We start from the raw sequence: 4,227 nt of genomic DNA on the forward strand, positions 1-4,227 counted from the left end.
AGTCATGAGAGTAGAGCCTTCATGATGGAAATAGTGTCCTCATAAACGAGACTCTGGAGAGCTCCCTTGCCCCTTTGGCCATGTAAGGGCACAGTGAGATGTCCCTCTGCAACGCAGAAGAGCATTATTGCCAGAACCTGACCATGCTGGCATCCTGATTTGGGTTTCCAGCCTCCAGAACTGTGAGAAATAAATTTCTATTGTTTATAAGCCACCCAGTCTATGGTACTTTGTTACAGCAGCCTGAATGAACTGAGACAACAAAGGATGGAAGACTCCTCCCTTTTAGAGCATTGTTACTCAGAGCGTAGTCTGGAATCACCCGAGAGCTTGTTTAGAAATTCAGATTTTGGGCCCCAGTCTAAATCAGAATCTATATTTTAAGAGGGCTGAGACACCCCAGGTTTATGGATCAAAAGACTTAATATTGTTAAGATATCAATAGTCCCCCAAATTATCTAGTTTCAATGCGATCTCTATCAATATCCCAGCTGGCTCTTTTGGAAGAACTTTGTAAGCGTATCCTAAAATTCATATGGAAATACAAGGGACCCAGAATAGCCAAAACAATTTTGAAAAGAAGAATAAAGTTGGACAACTCATGCTTCTCTATTTCAAAATGTACGACAAAGCTACAATAATCAAAATAGTGTTGTACTAGTATAAGCTTGGATATACAGATTTCAGAAGACAACTGGGAGTCCAGAAATAAATTGATATATCTATGGTCAACTGATTTTTGACATATGTGCCTAGATCATCCAATGCAGAAAGAATAGCTTTCTCAATAAATGGTACTGGGATAACTGGAAATCTACATGCAAAAGAACAAAGTTAGATCCCTACCTCACATCATATACAAAAATTAACTCAATACCAATCAGAGACCTAAATGTAAGAGCCAAAACTGTAAAATTCTTAGTAGAAAACCAAGGTGTAAATCTTTGACCTTGAATTAAGCAACAGTTTCTTGGATATAACATCAAAATCTCGACAATTAAAAAATAAGTTGAACCTGTAAGAACTTTTGTGCTTCAAAGGACACCATTAAGAAAGTAAAAAGACAACTCACCGACCAGAAGAAAATATTGGCAAATCATATATCTGATAAGGCACTTGTATCCAGAATATACACAAAACTCTTACAGCTCAACAATAAAAAGACAAACAATTCTACTTAAAACTGGGCAAAGGATTTGAATCGACATTTCTCCAAAGAAGGTATACAAATGGCCAATAAGCACATACAAAGATGTTCAACATCATTAGTCTTAGGGAAGTACAAATCAAAACCACAATGTGATACCACCTTATATCCACTTAATATGACCAAAAGAAATTTTTTAAACAGACAATAACAGTGTTGGAACCGTCACGCATTGGTCATTGAATGTAAAATGGTGCAGCCACTTTGGAAAACATTCTGGCAGTTCCTCAAACTATTAGACAGAGTTATCATATGACGCAGCAATTCCATTCATAGGTATATACCCAAGAGAATTAAAAACATATGTCTACACAAAAACGTATACACAAATGTTTATAGCAGCATTATTCATAAAGCCACAAAAAAGAAAACAACCCAAATGTCCATAAACTGATGAAAGGATAAATAAAATGTGGTATATCCATGTAATGAAATACTCTAGGCAACCCTATGTTTGTTGCAGCTTTACTTAAATAGTGAAGAAAGACTCTTTAATATTCTATAATCATCACTAGGACTTGCTATGACCATTGTTGAGTATGATCTGGTGGTACAGTGTGAGTTTAGATGATTGTGGCACTTGCATTTTATGTATATACTTTTGTGGAGTACTCACCGATTCCGGATCCATAATGCAAATGAAGGTTTTTCTCTGCAGGAAATTTCCAGTAATTCCAATCTGGTATGTCTGCATATAGAACGTATGGGTTGGGCCTTGTGACTTTCTCACATGCCGTGTCTGGTAAAGAAGGCAATGCAAATCTCCGAAAATCTGCAAATTCTGTAAAAAAGGCAAACAGGCCCAATCACAACCAAGAAGCCGCCATGAGGTTTCAAGTATGTTTTTGTTTCATGAACGAAGAGTCACATTCTGATAAAAAAAAAAATCCAAGAGGCATTTTTCCAAGATACAAACAAAAGGAAGTCAACAGACACAATGCAGGGAGACCACCAGGAGGGGCAGAGGCAACTTCCAATGTTTTCTTAAAACACTATTAAAAACTGTCAGGCAATATACATGTACATACATTCAAAAATGCTAGAGTAATGGAACTAGTAAAACTCAATTTTTTAAAAAAAAATTCAATTTTTTTTTTAAAAGCATTATACTAAGTAAAAGAAGCCAAACACAAAAGACCACATATGGTGCGATGCCATCTATTTGCAATGTCCAGAACAGGCAAATCTGTAGGGACAAAAGGTAGATCAGTGGTTGCCCTGCCTGAGGGGAAGCAGGTTGGGGACTGAACAGCTCATGGGTAGGGGACCGCGTGTTGCAGCGACGAACATACTGTGAAAGGAGATTGTGGTGTTGCACACCTCGGTAAGTAAACGAAAAACCATGGAAATGTTCACTTGCAAAAGGTGAATTTTCTAGTATATAAATTATATCTCAACAGAGCTGTTTCGTTTGTTTGTTTGTTTGATGGTCTCAGCACACTCGGCACGGAGCGGCCCGCGTTTCCCGCCGCAGCCCGGCTCAGGTGGAACCTGGAACACTGCGCCCGACCCCTCCCTCGGGGACTGGCTTCACATTCTAAACGCCCCCCCCCCCCGTCCCCCACCGCTTTTAACGGTCCCCGCTTCGCGTTCCACCTCAGAGCCTCGCCAACTGCCGCCTGACTCCTGAGCAGCCGGCCTCAGGCCCCCCGAAGTCGCTCACCCTGGGTGCGCTCGGGGGACCCCGCCGCCGCCTCGGCCTCCGCCGCCGCTGCCTGCTCCGCAGCCCCCGCCTGGGCGCCGCCTGGGCCTTGACGGTCCCCGCGCTCCTGCCGCCGGCGCTGACGACCCCGCCGCCCTCCCGCGGGCGCCGGAACGACCACCCCGCCTGCCAGGCCGCCGTCCAGCGGCAGGTGACCCTGGAGCTCCACGCGTCCTGCGTGTACCGGTCGCTGGCGTCTTACTTCGCGAGCGGCGCCGAGGCCTCGGAGCGCACGGGCCAGGTCCTCCGGCGGCAGGCGGCCCAGCACGCGGAGCGCGCCGAGCGGCTGCTGCGGCTGCAGGGCCCGCGCGGGGCCCGCGCCCGCCTGCCCGGCAGCGGCCTCGGCAGGGCCATGGGCACGGGCATCGGCGGGCCCGGCCGCAGCCGCTGGCAGAGCGGCCTGAAGGCCATGGAGTGCGCCCAGCGCCTGGCGATGAGGGTCCACCGGGGCCTGCTCGATACGCACCAGCTGGCCACGGAAAAGAACGACGCCCACCTGGCCAATTTCCTCGAGCAGGGCCCCCTGCGAGAGCAGGTGAGGTCCATCCAAGAGCTGAGGCTCCATCTCGCCAATTTTCTCACGCTGAGGGCCGACGAAGCCAGCCTGGCAGAGCAAGTCCTCGACAAGCTCACCCTGGGTGACAAAAAGCACTGAGCCTCGACTGCCTTCCCCGTAGCCGCGGGGTCACTTCCCCCGGTCAAGCGCCGGGATTGAATGTAGCAGTAGCGCCGCCCTTCCCAGCTTGACCATCTCGCAATAAAGTTACTGGGTGCTAAATAAAGGTCTCTTGTTGATTGCCGGGTGCAAAACCCTGACCTTTTAAGTTTTAAAACAGGAATCCGGGAGTCTCTCCACCCGCCCATGCGCCATCCACATGCAGCCGGGGGTCGCCATGGAGGGAGGGAGGAGGTATCCCGTGGGACTCTGGAAAACACAGAATCTACCCCTTATAAACAGTGTGACACGGGGGAGTGGGGGGAGGTGGATGGTCTGGGGCCCTGGTGAATGAGGGTGCATGTGCAGGGTAAAAGGATTTTTTTAAATGGTCTAGAATTTATCATAGTAGTTGCCCTTGGGGAAGAAGGGAAGGGAAGGGAATGGGATTGGGTGAAGATTAAGATAAACGGGGGTCTTCTGCTTTACCAGAAATGCTTTAGTTCATTCAGCCACACTTGTTCATGTATATTGGTTCCCAGTCGCAAGCTGGGGGCCCTGGAAGCCAGCATGGCAGAGTACCCCTTTGACAAGCTCGCCTCTGGCAACAGTGATAATAGGAAATGAACCTTGGACTGGCTTGGGGTTAATAAACTAAAATAG

At 47.4% G+C, this 4,227-nt stretch overlaps 1 pseudogene across 1 annotated transcript; it reads left to right on the forward strand.

Moving 5' to 3' along the window:
- Positions 1-2,032: 2,032 nt before the first annotated feature.
- LOC308551060 (ferritin heavy chain pseudogene) lies at positions 2,033-3,564 on the forward strand (annotated as a pseudogene). The gene is made up of 2 exons: positions 2,033-2,044; positions 2,809-3,564. The product of its transcript is annotated as a ferritin heavy chain pseudogene (transcript).
- Positions 3,565-4,227: the final 663 nt, after the last annotated feature.

This window comes from Miniopterus schreibersii (genome assembly GCF_964146895.1).
Source record: "Miniopterus schreibersii genome assembly, chromosome: X".
In the NCBI taxonomy this organism is placed as follows: domain Eukaryota; kingdom Metazoa; phylum Chordata; class Mammalia; order Chiroptera; family Miniopteridae; genus Miniopterus; species Miniopterus schreibersii.